We start from the raw sequence: 18,521 nt of genomic DNA, 5'->3' as shown, positions 1-18,521 counted from the left end.
GTGAAACAATTGCTGTTGCTAAACCGAATGTTTCTGCTAGTCCTGTTGTATTCTTTAAGAGTTCAAAAGATGGTAGTTATAATGAGGTTGATGTAAACCTAGTGGCTGCTGCTGAGAATGCTGTTAAGTTATTTAAGAGTGATGGTATTAGAGAGTCAATTGTTGTTCCCGATGATTTCTCCCAATTTACACTGGGTGGCAATGTGCCTTTAATGAATACGCAGGATAATAATACCGGTGATAAAGATAATGTTGACTCTGGGATTAAATCTACAACAATGGAAGGGGTTGAGACTAGTGATGGGCAAGGCAATACAAATACTAAAACCCCAAGAGCATGGGTAAATCCAAACATCACTTTTGCTGACTTCTTAAAACAAAATAAAGATGAAGAAGAATTAAAAATGGAGTTCATTCCTCCTGTTTTAATGTCTAATGGTCAAAAGAGAGTAGTTTTCTCAGCTGAGGAGGTTAAGAAGGGCGGTAGTGCATTTTCTCTTCAATTATATGGGTATTTTATTGGAACTTCTATGGACTATAGGGTTGTTAATGCCCATCTAAGGAGAATGTGGCGGAGGTTTGACCTTAAAGAAATCGTCAAAACAGCTGCAGGATTTTATTTATGCAAATTTAATAATGAAAAGGGTATGAAGGAGGTTCTTGAGAGTGGTCCATGGTTAGTTAATAATGTTCCTTTTTTCGTGAATCAGTGGGAACCTGGGGTTTGGCTTGAAAAAATTGAACCTGAAAAAGTTCCAATTTGGATTTGCATTCACAATATACCCATTGAATTATGGAGTGGCAGAAGTATAGGTAAACTTGTTAGTGGTATTGGTAGGCCTATATTGATGGACAAAGTTACTTCGGAGAGATGTTTAAGTAAAAGTGGAAGACTAGGCTTTGCTAGAGTTTTGACTGAAGTCAATGCAGCTGATGACCTTCCTAGCTTTGTCGAATTTTCCTATCCTATGATTGGTTCTTTTCCAGCCAAAGTGGGTAAACTCGAGGTGACTTATCAATGGAAACCGCCTTTATGCACTCATTGCAAAGTGTTTGGGCACTCTTTTAATACTTGTAAAATTAGGCCTAAAACAGAAGATGAAGTATCTGCACAAGTGTTAAAAGACGCTTTGAAAATCAACAATGATGGTGAAACAGTTGATTTAAATAACCAGTGTGTTGAGGATGGCTCTAAAGTTGTTGGTAAGAATGGAAGGATATTTCATAAGCTGAATTTTGATAATAATAAAAGTCAATGGCAGTCAATAGAAGCAAAAGGTATCAAGCAAAATGCAGTTAAGAATAATTATGGTATTAAAGACAATATTGCTGTGGAGGAAACAAATTGGAATGTGGAGACCCAGAAAAATCGAAATCATAATGTTTTAAGGAAAAGAGATAAAGGGAAGGGCATTGATGGTGAAGGTAATAATAAGACACATTCCAAAGATAGAATTGAAACAAACAATCCTTTTTATGTATTAGTAGATAATGAGGGTAATGGTGATTGATGTTAGGTTTGATAATACTGCTCCGAAATCAGGGTATTCTACATCTTGTTAGTTTCTTACTTTATATCTAGTATAGGTCCTCGAGTTTCGCTCAAATTAGTGTTTCTCATGTTGTAATCCTCGTTGTATCATTTCCTTATCTATAAAATTATCTTGCTTTTCAAAAAAAAAAAAAAATATATATATATATATATATATATATATATATATATATATATATATATATATATATATATATATATATATATATATATATATATATATATATATGCACATTAAGTTATATATATATTGTTCGTGAATCTTCGAGAACAGTCAAAGAATAAGTGATTACATGAATATAGTTCCAAAACTTGAGACTCAACATTACAGACTTTGCTTATCGTGACGAAAACATTAAATCATTTTAAAGATAAAGTTTAAATTTGGTCAGAAATTTCCGGGTCGTCACAGTGTACGAATATAATGTATTTATTTGTGTAGCATGAGTTGTGAAGTGTCAATGTGTTAAGACACCACATCTCAAGTGATGAGTGAAGTGTCGACGTGTTAAGACACCACTCGGGGGTGAAGTATCGACGTGTTAAGATGCCACCTCAGGTAAGATGAAGAGTGAAGTGTCGACGTGTTAAGACACCACTCGGAGTGAAGTATCGACGTGTTAAGATGCCACTCCAAGAACTAGCACGGGTGAAGTGTCGACGTGTTAAGACGCCACCCGGGGTGAAGCATCGACGTGTTAAGATGTCACCCGCGGGATTATTGTACGACGTGTTAAGTACTCTAATGGTTGTTGTGAACACCGATGGGAAATTCGAGTACCATTCCTTGTATTATTAGTTAACCATTGTTGTGCGTTATGATGTAGCTAACCCTCCGGGTGTAGCTTATTGGCGTTGTTCACATCGTCGTTGGTGAACTTATATTTGTTGTTATTTTAGCTTGTTGCTTAGTGATCGTACGGTATGCTTAGTTTAGCTTGCCTTTATGGTTGGATGCTCCGGTATGCGTATTTGATTGTATTTGTGTGGCGTGTCCATTTTATGCATATATATGTATGTAGTATATTCTCACTCACTAAGCGTTAGCTTACCCTCTCGTTGTTTACATTTTTATAGATTTGCATGGAGGTTGTGGCTCGGGTAAGCGTGGGGACTAGTGGACTCGTGTAGTTTGCTTTAGAATATGTGCTTTTGGAATTATTAGGATTGGGTAGCGTATCCTCAATCACCATGCTAGGTTTTGTTGAAAATTAAATTAGTCGGGTCGTGTATGCCCGTTTGAATATTTAAACTATGGATTAAATGTTTTAAAAGTCTATTGAACTTATTATTGTGTTAAAGATGTTTTTGAAAACATAAATGGGACCTAAATATTAATGTATTAAAGAAAAAAATTACAGACCGGTTTAAATACGGGTTGGGTTGTTTCAAAAATTATAAAAATTAACATAAATAAAATAACTTTCATTAAAAATAAAAAAACATTACATTTCCTAAAAATAAAAAAAAAATTACGATTCCTAAAAATAAAAAATAAAACATTACAAGTCCTAAAAATAAAAATACAAACCGAAATTTCCTAAAACCTAACCCGTCCGTTCGAGTCTTTCACGGGCTAGGACTATTGTATCCCTCATCGCTCTCGTCGTGTGTGTAAGGATGAGGGCGGCGGATGAATTGTCGGGACCATATGTGGATACAGTACAAGTCGATAGGCTCGCACTTGAGTTTTGCTTTCCCGACAATTGCTTCCCATTCTCGCTCGGTCGTGAGAAACTCAAAGGTCCGGGTTGGTGGAACAATGTACATAAAATCCGAGGCCTCGAAGTCGACATGCTCTCGTATGTAGTTGAACAAACGGCTTGTGTCCCACCCGTTAATGTTGAGGGACTCGAACGACATACATTTCGGATTGGAATACAATTTCCAATCCTCGCTCAGCTCCTCACCGTAATAAACATTTAACGGAACAATGCAAGAATTCATTTTTTTTTAATACTTGTGTGTTTAAGAACTGAAAGGAAAGGAAGTGTGTTTTTTTATAGAGGAAGTGTGTTTTTTTATAGATAAAAGTGTGTTTTTAAATGTGTGAAGGGGGTTGTATATATAGATAAAAGTGGGGATTAAATAAAAAAATATATAAATCGAGTCGTTGCATGCGTCGCCTGTGAGACTGACTGAGGGGCGACGAGCTGAGGTGACGGGGTGGAGGAGTGGTGGAACGTGCGACAAGCCACCAGACGAGGTGGAAACGGGAGTCCACTCCCAACACTCTTAAAAGTCCTTAGGTGATGGAAGAGGGGCGGATAATCTTGTAAGTCCCGGAAATTGAGCTTTCTATGATCGTTGAGGGTTTCGGGAACTCGGTTGAGTTTGATAACCGACGAAAGTTATCAAGCTAATGAGAGTTAGTCAACTAGTAGAGTGGTGGAGATGATTATGCGACATTGTAACTTATTATTAGTTTTAAAGTTCATATAGGTGTTAGATCTAAGACCTTGATGTAACTTTGGTTCATCAAACTTCATACAACTCTTAAGTGAGTTGTGCTACATGTCTTAGACTTACACTTGTGTCATAATAGTCAAAACTTGGTTAATATTACTTTATATTTCATGTATGTGTTAAATCTAAGACTTTGATGTAACTTTGGTTCATCAAAACACTTGCAACACTTAAGTGAGTTGTGCTTCATGTCTTAGACTTACACTTGGGTTATGATGGTCAAACCTTGGTGAAAATGATGCAAACACATCAACGAGTTGTACACTTGAAGCTATATGCATCAAGGATGAGAACCATGATAAGCATCGAGCACCAAGAACCACAGGAACCTACTGACCCTACTGTTGTATAGTTTCTGTGTCTGACCCATACGACCTGGGCTACTGTAATTATGATTTTAAGATATCTCTGTTCGAGTAGATAACTTTTCATATAGGACTCGTCTTAATCCGAGTTACGGTTTAGGATTTATGGCCCTCCGATCGTCACTATGTCCATTTAACGTTGTGCTGAAAATTCTGACCTACTCGCACTTAGACCGTCGCCACGGTCAAACGAAGATGAGTTTGCTTCTGTAATTTTTACCACAACTAAAGGACTCATATACGGAGCCATGGCCACTGGTCTCACCTTATTTCAGTAGGTATTGAGACCGTGGTGACTGACCGAACTCAGCCTTTGTTTTAAACTACTTTCATGAACGAAACTTACTTTACACCTTTTGTTTGATGATGAATGATGATGACCCTTAAGACCTTATTTACATACTTTTAAACCTATTCGGACGATTTACTGACTTAGTACTATTTGACTTAGGTTGAGGACCCATTTGGACAACCTTCATTACTTGCTTACTTTCCGAGTCATACTCTACCGCTACTTTATCATTGTGAGTTATAGCATTCCCTTTTTACTTTAACTTATTTTGGGAACTGAGAATACATGCGGATTTTATGTTTTACATACTAGGCACGAGTACTTAAACTTTATATATGTGTGGGTTATACAACGGCATAAACATTCCCTTTAGCTCGGTAACGTTTAATCATTGGTTTTTGAACCGTGAACGCGAATCTTAGATATGGATCCATAGGGTTTGACATCCCCGCTCGGGCTAGTAGCGCTAGCATTTAACGAGTGTTTAATACTTCGTAATCATACACACTTGCCAAGTGTACTTTCAGGGGGTATAAACGTTAAGTTAGTTACCAAGTGCCCACGGTTAACATATACTTTATCATACTGTTTTGAAACGCTCTTTGTAGCACTGAAATCTCGTGGCCTACCTTACATACTGTTATACTTAAACTATAGCTCACCAACCTTTGTGTTGACATTTTTAAGCATGTTTTTCTCAGGTGCTTAAGGTTATTTGCTTCCGCTGTCGTGCTAGTCTTGCCGTAGACATCCGCTGCTCTAGTGTTATCACCGCATGAACTGTTTATCTTGCATTCAAACTTTAATATATTTGAAACTATGTTTTGTAACGACCTAAGGGTCACATACATTTATTCATGCTTGCTATTCGTAGAAGCATACTGTTGGTGTAAAACATTTGATGTCGATTATGACGTCACCTTTTTATCGTGAATGCAACTTCTTTTATTACAGCATATAGTACTTAACCTTGTAATGATCCTATTGTTAATGATTCATACACGATGGTTTTGTACGGGGCATCACATTCATGGCATCTGTTACATAAAGGATTTCGTCCCTTGTAACCTGAGCTTGAACCACTACCCGCACCTTGCGTGGTTTCTTGTTTCTTGTTGGATTGTTGATGATTACCTTCCCACTTTCTTTTGTTTTCCGATGTCTTGACATCGGTGTACTTATCCAGAATAATCTGGTCCATCAACTCGTTTGCCATGGTGATGGCTTCGTGAATAGTCTTGGGTTTCGATGCTGAAACATTTGCCTTGACATTTTTAGGCAAACCATCTTTGTACAGTTCTATCTTCCGTTCTTCGGTTGGTACCAATTCGGGACATGGCAAAGCTAATTCCATGAATCACTGATTGTAGTTGGTGAGTTCAGTACCAACAACTTTCAGGCTTCGTAATTCAGCTTCTAACTTCCTAACCTCGTTCCTTGGACAATACTCGTTGATTAGCATTGTTTTGAATTCTTCCCATGGAGTATCATAAGCTACATCTCCTCCTACGGCCTTCACATAATTTTTCCACCACGTGAGTGCACTATCTTGTAAGGTGCACGATGCATACTTGGTCATGTCCTTCTCAATACAACCACTGATTTTAAACACAGACTCAACCTTTTCGATCCACTGGGTTAAACCGACCAGTCCTTCTGTTCCACTGAATGATGAGGGCTTACAACCTTGAAAAGTTTTGTAGGTGCATCCCACACGAGGATTTGGGTTAACTGCAGCACCTCTTGCAGCATCGACCCATAACATTCTGTCGTTCACTTGCTGATTGATGAGTTCCTCGATTTCTTGTTCCGTCATTTGGTTCAATCGCGCCATATTCTTCAATAAGAATGAAAAAAAAATAATTATTCACATGGAATATTATAGATGTAGTGTGTATTTACAGTACTTCGTAGCTTATTAATAATATGAATCCGTTATTATTATAAAAGCCTTTTCTTCTTATTAGCGTTTTATAATTATATCCAGGGTAGTACCTACCCGTTAAAGTTCATACTTAATAGCTTAGTACGGAAATCAATTACTACCACCCAAATAATACTCAACCATGGAAAATTATTGCATTTCACACTTCACTATTTTACATATGCTTATCTTACATCAAACATCAAGCAAACCACACTAGTAATATTATACAAAACGTTATATGATCCCATTGTTTAAAACAACAGCGCATCATTTAGCCTATATCCCAAAACGTTTGTGTTCAGGGAATCGCTTAACGCTAATCCTAGCTGTCTCCCTACGTTTTGGCTGAGGGGCCGAAGAACTGGATGTCGGGATATAACTAATAGGAATAGCGGGAATAGGGGTGGAAGTGTCTGGTGGAGTTGGTGCCACAACATCCTCACTAAACTCGGGATTTGGATTTTTCAATTCAGTAGCCTTTCGTTTCTTTCCTCATTCGAACTTGTCTTTCGTAATTTCCTGTATTTCTTCCTCATCAGGATCACTTTCCGGTTCCTCTTCAATTGATTCATCCGGAAATTGTGAGTCTTCCCCAAAGGTGTCGTTTTCATCATCGGATAGGTTAATGACTGGAACACTATCTGAGGATTCTGGTTCGGAGTCGCTGAATGTGATAACAAGTTCTAAGCCAGACATCTATCACACAACAACTAGCAGGTTAGTACCACATAATATTTACATATTAATTTTTAACCAACAAGGATAAGCAATAGTTTTTGAAATCAAACACGGTCAAAGTCCAGACTCACTAATGCATCCTAACAAACTCGATAAGACACACTAATGCAAATTTTCTGGTTCTCTAAGACCAACGCTCTGATACCACCTGAAGCGTCCCGTTCATATCGATTATAAACGTCACGTACTTATTGGTGTCATTGCGAGGTATTGACCTCTATATGTGACATTTTTCAAAATCTGCATACGTTTTTATGATACAAACATTAACCTTTATTATAACCAAAGGCTTAAACAACATAATAATGATTATCGTTTAGCGATAATCTTAGTCTTACAAACTTTACATTTGATAATAACAATACGATTTCCAACATATTTCACATTACAAATCTTTCGGTATGCATTTTTATTTTTGACTCAAATATGCATATTCCAAATCCTGCTTAAATTCGACATAATGCAGCGGAAGCTTTTAATTATCACCTGAGAATAAACATGCTTAAATTTTCAACATAAAGTTGGTGAGATATAGGTTTAATGCTAGCAGCGTTATAAACATAGACTACAAGATTTAATATACATAAACGTTTTAATAAAAATATTCTAAGTGGTTGAGCACTTGATAACCATACTTAACATTTAATCAACGTCGCATATTCCCTTTATTATGAAATCTCACTACACCGTACCAAGTGTAGTCACCGAAACGAAGTACTGTGCAACCGTTGAATACTGGTCGTCCAGTCCGGTTGGGGTTGTCAGGCCCGATAGATCTATCAACAGGATTCGCGTTTACAATACCGCATGTAAATAGTAGTTACCAAGTTACAGAGAAGTATGCCAGTGGTACAACTCAACGTAGAATATATATTTTTAATCATTTGTGTCCATAACGTAAATCATAAAATGCATGTATTCTCATCCCGAAATATTTAAAGTTTAAAAGTGGGACTATATACTCACTTTTGCCTTGAAGATATATAACACGACCTGGTCTCCGATAGATATCACGAACCTAACCATATATATAATATATCAACATATTTTCTTTTCAAGTAATCGTTACATATATACTTATAATACTTTTAATATCTTCTTAGTCCGTAGTTAGCAGTCCGATGTTAGTGGTCCACAATTAATTGCTCAATAAAATAAATAAAGACCCCATCATATTTGTATTGATCGGAATTAATCTCGACCCATGGTACCGTGTTGTCAAATGACGTGTTGCGTACATAAAGTACAGTGTTGTCAAATGACGTGTTGCGTACAATCATGAGGTCTTATAATTAATCTTCTCGTGTCGTTTATGGGTGGTCCTGAAATATATAAAATCAAGTCATAAGTATATATAAATTATCATATTAATTAGCAAAGATATGATTAGTTTAGTTTTACTCCAATTAATTTCGTAGCTAAACTTGCTTCAGATACCCAATATTGTTTTAGCCGTAATTTCTTCAATACAACTCCGTTTTTGTTGGTTCAACTTGACACTTTCTTGGATCGAGTCATTATTTATGAATATGAACTATAAATACCTTAGTTTGCATTCGAAATCACAGGTTATAGGTCAAACATGGGTGAATTTTATGAAGGTGATCATTTCCGTCGTAAAAACAACATCTAGATGATCATTTTTATAAAAATACTTACACTTTGAGTTACACCATGAGATTTTTATTTATTAACATATTCATAAGAAATATCATTTTTCCAGAATATAAACTTCTAAAACTTCCAATTCAAAGTTTAAGATGGTTTTTAATTATCCAACCCAAAACAGCCCCCGGTTGCACTCCGACGACGTAGATTCAGTTTTAAGGTGTTCTTTGTAAAAACAAGTTGTATCTTGTTAAGTTAGCATATCATTATGATATATTACATGTCTTGAAGTGTTTTAAAAGTTAAGTTAGAAGATCTATTTAGTTTGCGAACAAGTTTGAAATCATTCAAACTATGTTCTTGTTGTTATAATTTATAACTCAAAATAAGATAGCTATATGAATATGAATTGAACAATATTATGAACAAGGTTACTACCTAAAGTTACTTGGATAAAGCTTCTGGAAAAATAAGAAGAGAAACTTGAGGTTGAAGGTCTTCTTGATAGCTTGGAATTCTTGAAGTATAACTTAAAATGGAAGTAGTAACTTGTAGTGTTCTTGATTGGTTTTTCTTACGATGATTAAAGCTTGTTTTTGAGGCTAGATCTTCATGGTTACTTGCTGAATTGAAGTAGGTTCTTTAAGGCTTTCAAGTATGTGAGTTAGAGGGTAATTGGAAGTGAAGATTGTGAACTAGAAAAGAGGTGGGAGGAGGCCATATATGGCGTGAATGGGGGGGGGACAAAAACAATTTTCTAACTTGTAATCTTGTGTAATTATTGAAGCTAGATGTTAAAATGAGTTTCCCTCTTGATGAGGGCAGATATAGGACTGATTATAAGTTGATTTGATGTGTATATACCAATAGTAAATACGTATAGAAGCTGGGTATGATACGGGTACATATACCATAGATATACTTGTAGAAATCTTGAGGAAATGGAATGAGAATTCAAATATAACTATCTTTTGTGAATATACTTATATTGTTTTATGTATTTAAGCCCTTTAAAAGTGATTAAATACGTATTCATACGATACTTGTATAAGCATTATAGGTTATAGGTATATATGTCAAAGAACGTTACGTATAGTTACCGTTTTGAAAACTTAAGTTAGTAGTCTCAAAGTATACTTATAACTCATTGTTATTAGTACACAATGATATGTTAAACCATCCTTAGATCATGATAAATATGTATAAATACGTATATGTACATAATCGTATGTTATATAGTTCGTGATATCATCGGTCAAATTGGACGGTCAAACTTTGTGTAAAACTCTTTTCAAAAATACAAGACTCAACAATTTGGATTGCTTATTGTGACGACCCGGAAATTTCTGACCAAATTTAAACTTGATCCTAATCTGAAATCGACACGATAAGCAAGTCTGTAATGTTGAAGTCTTAAAAACTTTGAACTGTGTTCATATATACATTTGACCTTTGACTAATTCCGACGATTCACGAACAATTGTTTGTAAATAAACATATGTATATATATATAAATGTATGTATTAAAAATAATAAAAGATAATTGAATTGTTAACAGTAAAAATGTAAAATAATATATACAAATAAGAAGATTATTTGTAGATATATATGAATCCTATACATAAGACTAATTCTGACGATTCCCTTGCGGTTCATAACCACCACAATCATTATACGAAACCATGCATCGTTTTATGTTTTGTTGTTCGTTTAAATAATCACCATCCGTCAACACCCTACATCACCTCCAAGAATAAACCATCTAACTCGAACAACAAATATATTGTTAACTACTTCTAGTACTTCGTGACTGCTGCAACTTAGGTTTTTTTTTTTTTTTTTTTATATATATCAACAACCATCACCACTTGAACCAAGTCAATAATCACCACATTTTTTTTTCTTTTCTTCCTTGGTTGCTACTACTTCTTCTCGTTTGCAGCTCTAACGAAACACACAAAACAGCCAACACTCAACATATTTTTTTTAACTGATTATCTGCTACTTCTGCAACCATGATATACGTAGGAAGATGAAATGATGAAACAAGAAGGATACACTCACAGTTTAAAAATTCTCTCAAATTGTTATATGGAATATTAAATTATGTGCCAAGACAAAAGTGTTGCACCTACTCTTGCTTTTTCTTTTGGCCGACAAAATTGATAAACATTTGGTGAATAAACAATACTTTGGGATTGCTGTGGAGCCAGACTATTATACGCACCCATCCATTTCATTTGGTAACCGATCCTTTAAAGGATTTATTGGTCATCATGGACGTGTTTTTTTATTGGGTACCTATTGTGGGCCGAAACCCAAATATAAGTAGAAGTGAATAATGGCGTTCGTGCAATTGGGATTTTGTTACTACTCGATTCAGTTTATGTTATTGATATTGATGATAATGATTAGGGTTAATGTTTATGATGATGATCGAATCTGTTATTTTTTTCTTGAATCGAGACTCAGCTACTGCTGTAGCTTCTGGGTTTGTTAGTAAACTTGGGCTGGTAACAATTATGTGGATTGGGCCGTGTATATGCTGTTGGGCCTAGTGAGATTGGGCTATTCATATTGGAAACAAAACAACGGGATATAGATAATTAAATTATGTACAAATCAGAAAAATAAGGATACTTGAGTGGTTTGGAAGGGAGTTGGTAAAGTGAGAGGTCTTGGGTTCGAGTCCGGACAGTGGCACTTTATTTTTAAAGCTCCTCCCTTCAAAGGTTGTACATTTTTATTATTATTAGTATTATTACTTTTATCAATATGATTATTATTATTATTGTTATTGTAAGTATTATAATTATTATTAGTATAGTAATTATTATTATTATTATTAATATCACAATCATAATTATAAAGTATTACTAATGTTATTATTATTATCATTAAAGGTTATGAATATTATGATTATTATTAACAAAAGTATTTTATTAAGACTACCATCAATAATAGGATTGTTATAAATATTATTATCAAAATAAGTATTATTTTGAAGTAATAGGATTATTAATGTCATCTTTATTAATACCAAAAACTACCTTTTTAAAACAGATAAATATATTATACATAAAGTATACTTATTGTATATACTAAAATTATATTATAATTTCACATAAATATATATATCAAACCTATTAATATTAGTTACATAAATACATACAAATAACAAAAACTATCGATTTTAAATATAACATCTAAACAAGTACGTACATAAATATAGATATATTAATATAACTATATGAAGATTAACCATTTTAAATATATATACATAAATTAAATATACAAATTAAAGATATAATAAATAAATTCGTTCAGTTACGAATACATGTTTTGATATATATATATATATATATATATATATATATATATATATATATATATATATATACACGAATGGTATAGGTTCGTGAATCCGAGGCCAACCCTACATTTGTTCAATGTCGCCATATGTATTTTTACTACAAAATACAGAATTGTGAGTTTCATTTGCTCTCTTTTGCTCTTTACATTTTTGGGATTGAGAATACATGCGCTATTTTTACAACTGCTTTATTAAATGCTTTTGAAATACATTTTGAACTGCGAATACATGAAATGCTTTTATAAATGTTTGACGTGATAGACACAAGCAAAACATTCCTCGAATGAATTATGTGAACGTGATAATTGCCACCATTGATTTATGTGGACGTGATAATTGCCACAATTGATATGAATATTTTTCCCCTGATTATTATTGCTTGGTAACCTAAGAATTAGGGAACATCACTAATTTTGAGAATTAGTGCACGCCTAATTGACGCGAATCCTAAAGGTAGCTACCGGGTTTAACACCCCCACCCAGAACGTTCACTAGACGGAAGGGCTAGTGGGTGTGGTGTTTAGTACTTCGAAATTTATATGATTATTATACAGACGAGATGTTCTGTTTTGGAGATATTATTATGCGCATTATATGTTAAGGTCGGTTACCAAGCCAAACTATGAAAGAAATGAAAAGTGAATGTTATGTATCGAGAGAATGATTTTATACACAGGTTATGTGTATGATATTTTGTACACGAGATATGTGTACGATTATTAAGAATTTTTGAAAAATGATTTCGTACACGAGATATGTGTACTGTATTTAAAAGATATCGCATGTACATTACAAGTGGGTATAGGATTCGGGCCCATTTGTACCATGCAGCATTTAAATCTTGTGGTCTATCAAAATTACAGAATTTTATTATTTTATGATAAAATTATGAACTCACCAACCTTTTGGTTGACACTTTAAAGCATGTTTATTCTCAGGTTTGAAAGAAATCTTCCGCTGTGCATTTGCTCATATTACATGGAGTCGTTCATGGCATATAGAAGTCAAAACCTCGCAATGGGACCAACTGTTGAAGACTTCGTCCAGATGGATTAGGACGGGTTGTTAGACTTATCATGTTGGTAATGTTTAATTTATGTAAATATTAATCTTATATATATAAAATGATCGGAAAAATTCGGGTCGTTACAAGTTACTAGTTATTTTAGGATTGCTCTTGCTGGTTCTGCATACATCCCATTGAAACTTGAACTATCTTATGCCGACAGTGAAGGCATTATACTAAACACTTAGACACAACAAACATTGATGTTTAACAAATAAATAAACTTATGATGTCCTGCACATTACAACTAGTGTTTATAATCATGTTTTGTCATAATTAAATCCTTAATTCTGAAGGGGACTCAACAATTTGTAAGCCATACACATCCATTAAAATTCAAACAATAAAATCACGAAACAAACTTGAAGGAACTTAAAATAAATATGTGAGGCCAACGACAAATAAATAAAAGCAACAAAACAAAACTAGTAACAATAATTTGATAATAACCGACATACATTAGCTAAGGTGATGCCACAATTATGGTTTGTGCCACAACTATAGTTGATGACCACAACTCTTAATGAAGACCACCGACACCGAACTCCAGTAGCGATCAAAAATGAATTATAAAGTTTTGTTGCAATTAATATAGCTTATATTTTGCCATTAAAGTATAAGTATAAGTATAAATAATAAAATGTATAAGTACATAAGATAACATTATAGGATATCAAAAGTTTTAATTGATGATGTGTCATGCAATCTATATCACATTTATATTGTCGATATATAAGTAGCGTTAGGGCCGGAAGGTTACCACGAGTAAGTCAGTTTGAAGGTTTGGAGGTAGTTCTCTACAGACCGAACACGCAGCTTACCGAGTCAGTTTCTACGTAAATAGTTACTGATGTTATGCGAGGTGTATAAAAAATAGCTTTATTTTTACAACTAAATATTATTAAATACGATACAATTTTACACAAGATATTTATTTATTTATAGAATGGATATACTTAAACCTTGCTACAACACTTATAGGCAGTGTACCTAATCGTACAGTAGTGTAGTTTTTAGTAAGTCCGGTTCGTTCCACAGGGAATCTTTTAAACAAAGCTTAACGCTATATTAGTTTTAATTTATAAAAATACAAATATATATATATATATATATATATATATATATATATATATATATATATATATAAGTAATATTATTATTATAAAAGGGGGGTTTTTACCGTTTAATGACCGGTTTGTCGATTTTTAAAACTTTAGTCGCAGTTAAAACCTAATGTAAAATATTAAATAAATAAAAGACTTAATTTAAAGCATAAAGTAAATAACGATAATGAATTTGCGATAAATAAAGGTGCGATAAAATAAAATTGCGATAATTAAAAATACGATAATTAAAAGTGCAATTAAATACAATGACAATAAATAAAAGTGCGATAATTAGAAGTGCAATTAAATATAAAATAAAGGAAATTAAATATGAAATAAAATAATTATGCTTATTTAAACTTTCGTAATCATGATGTTTGACGTGTTGATTTTAGTTTTATGCCCATGGGTTAATTGTCCTTTGTCCTGGATTATTTAATATGTCCGTCTGGTTTTTGTCCATAACAGTCCATCAGTCATAAATATAAAGTGCGAGTGTCCTCGTCAAATTATCCTTATACCCGAAGTTAAATATTCCAACTAATTGGGGACTTAAACTGTAACAAGGTTTTATTACTTTGTTTAATAATTACACCAGGTTATCGACTGCGTGTAACCCAAGGTTTTAATACTTTGTTATCAATTATGCCAAGTGTCCTTGTACATAATTTTACCCCTGTTTTAATAATTCCATAGACTATTAATCCATTCCCGTGTCCGGTTAAATGAACGATTATTCGTACATATAAATACCCCGCCCATCGTGTCCGATCGAGTGTATATGGTTATTTATATTGACGTCCAATTGTAAATCTTTATATTAAAATTAACAAACTATCATTTAGTTAAACAAATATAAAGCCCATTAATAGCCCATAGTCTAATTTCCACAAGTGTCGTTCTTTTGTCCAAACCCCAATTATGGTACAAAGCCCAATTACCCAATTTTAGTAATTAGCCCAACATCATGATTACTTCGTTTTAAATAAGCATAATAATAACTTAGCTACGAGACATTAAATTAAAAAGGTTGAACATAACTTACAATGATTAAAAATAGCGTAGCGTTACACGGACAGAATTTCGACTTACACCCTTACAACATTCGCTAACATACCCTTATTATTAGGATTTAAAATTAAAATTAAAATTAAAATTAAAATATATATATATATATATATATATATATATATATATATATATATATATATATATATATAAGTTTACGTAGGATGGAAAGAAAAAGATGTGTAAAATTCGGCCGAATGCTCGGCCTTTTATAGGCCCACATTTACTGTTCAGACCTCCGCGAGTGCGGAGGTTTTTGCCTTTATAGGCTCCGCGAGTGCGGAGCAGTGGTTTCCAGCTCACACAAGTTTGGATCCTAGTCTGCCGACGGATTTTAATAATATAAATATATAATTTATATAATTAATTATATATTATATTATATTTATATACATAATTAATTTGTAACTTTCGGTCCGTTGCGTCGAGCGTTGAGAGTTGACTCATGTCCCGGTTCCGGATTTTCGAACATCCTTGCGTACAATTTAATATCTTGTACTTTGCGTTTTGAATCTTGTACTCTTGTAATTTCGAGACGTTTCTTATCAATAATTGGAACCACTTTGATTGTATTTTGTACTTTTGAGCTTTTTGGTCGTTTGCGTCTTCAATTCGTCGAATCTGTCTTTTGTCTTCACCTTTTATTATTTAAACGAATATTACTTGTAAATAGGACAACTTCAACTAAAAGCTTGTCTTTCTTGAGGAATAATGCTATGAAATATATGTTGGTTTCAATTCTCCAAGGTCTAGTTTAGCGTATAGTGAATACGGCATTAAATTTATACTAGCACCTAAGTCTGCCAATGCTTCTATTGAACTAAGACTACCCAGAAAACATGGAATTGTGAAACTTCTTGGATCTGATAATTTTTCTGGTATCTTATTCAACAGCACTGCTGAACAATTAGCATTCATAGTAACAGCCGAGAGTTCTTCCATTTTCTTTCTATTTGTGATTAAATCTTTCAGAAATTTAGCATATCTAGGCATTTCTGAAATTACATCAATGAAAGGAAGATTTACATTTATCTATTTAAACATATCCAAGAATTTGGATTGCTCGGCTTCAAGTTTCTCTTTTTTCATTTTACTCGAGTAAGGAAGTGGTGGTTGGTATGGTTTAGCATAAGGTTTAGTCTTAACCGTGTTATCTTCATTAACCTTTTCAACTACCGGTTCTTTTTCCTTATCTTGATCAGGTTGTGGTTCTTGTGGAGTAGGAATAGCTTCATCAGAAATTACAGGTATTTTAGGTGGTTTAAGTGTTGTACCACTTATTGTGGTAATGGCTTTAGCTGTTTCATTCCGGGGGTTAGCATTTGTATCACTAGGTAAACTTCCCGGTTTTCTTTCACCTATTAACCTTGCTAGGTTACTTACTTCTTGTTCCAAAATTTGAATAGAAGCTTGTTGATTTCTAAATGCTTGAGCATTTTGTTCATTAGTTTGTTTCTGAGATGTGAAAAACTGCGTTTGAGTTTCAACTAGCTTCGTCATCTTATCTTCTAAATTCGGCTTTTTATCATCGATTTGTGGTGGTTTGTTTTGAAAATTAGGTCTTTGCTGGTTGTAAGTATTATTGGATACTTGTTGATTACTAGGACCTTGTTGATTGTTGTATGGAACATTTCGGTTATAATTCTGGTTTTGATTGTAAATCGGTCTTGGCTGTTGATAATTATTCTGATAATTATTTCCAGGCCTTTGGTTTATGTATGAAATATTCTCTCTTTGTTCCATTGTTAGCTCAATACTAAGACAATCTTTTGTCAAATGTGGTCCTCCACACTGCTCACAACTAATTCGTATTGAGTGTATATCCTTAGTCATCTTTTCCATTTCTCGACAGCATCTATCCTTGCTGAAATGGAATCTAAGTCATGGCTAGAATCGGCTCTAGTTGCTTTAGATGATCTAACGATATCTTTTTCTTGGTGCCACTCATGTGTAGGGATGGCAAAATGACCCGAACTCGATGGGGAAACCCGAAAACCGTTATAATTGGGCCGAGTCTGACCCGAGTCTGTCGGGTCATGGGCGGGTATGGGGATGGTTACAAAATAATTTCCGGGTTTGGGTTCGGGTATGGTTTTGAATACAAACCCGTTTACCCAACCCGTATACCCGACCCGCATACCCGTATACCCGGCCCGAGGAAATTTTAATAATAATTTTTATGTAAAATTTTAATATTATTATTGTATTGTTAATGTATGAAAGATTTTTTTTATTTGTTTTAAAAATGAGTATAATTTTATTCAATATGATCATATACAACAAGTTTTCAAGATGTGATATTTTATATACTTTGTATATTTGAGTATTTTAGAAACTTTTCAATCAGTTTTTTGTATGTGATATTTTATAATACTTTAAACATAAAGTATTTAAGTTATTTTTCGATATTTTGATGTGCTAACTTATTGAAAAATATATACAGAATGACTAATCGGGTATACTCGTTTACCCATGGGGAAACCTGAAACCCGATAGTATGTAAGTAAATAGGGACCCGACGGGTTTCGGGCCGGGTTTGGAGCGGGGTTTCTTAATCGGGTTCGGGTCCGGGATTACCTAAACCCGACCCAAACCCGACCCGATGCCATCCCTACTCATGTGAGTGGGAAGCAGTGTTATCAATAATTTTATAAGCATCAGTTTCGGTTTTCTTCATAATAGAACCACCAGCTGCTATATCGATGTCTTTCCTTGCAGTGATGTCGCATCCTTGGTAGAATATTTGTACTATTTGACAGGTGTCTAAACCATGTTGCGGACATCCTCTTAATAACTTTCCAAATCTTGTCCACACCTCATATAGAGTTTCATTCGGTTTCTGTGTAAACGTAACAATTTCTCCTTGAAGTCTTACGGCTTTAGATGCCGGAAAGAATTGTTTAAGAAATTTTTCAACTAAAAGTCCCATGTATCAATCGCCCCTTCAGGTAACGATTCCA

This window comes from Rutidosis leptorrhynchoides, chromosome 6, assembly GCF_046630445.1.
Source record: "Rutidosis leptorrhynchoides isolate AG116_Rl617_1_P2 chromosome 6, CSIRO_AGI_Rlap_v1, whole genome shotgun sequence".
In the NCBI taxonomy this organism is placed as follows: domain Eukaryota; kingdom Viridiplantae; phylum Streptophyta; class Magnoliopsida; order Asterales; family Asteraceae; genus Rutidosis; species Rutidosis leptorrhynchoides.
The sequence above is the reverse complement of the archived record's forward strand: the minus strand, read 5'-3'. Positions refer to the sequence as shown.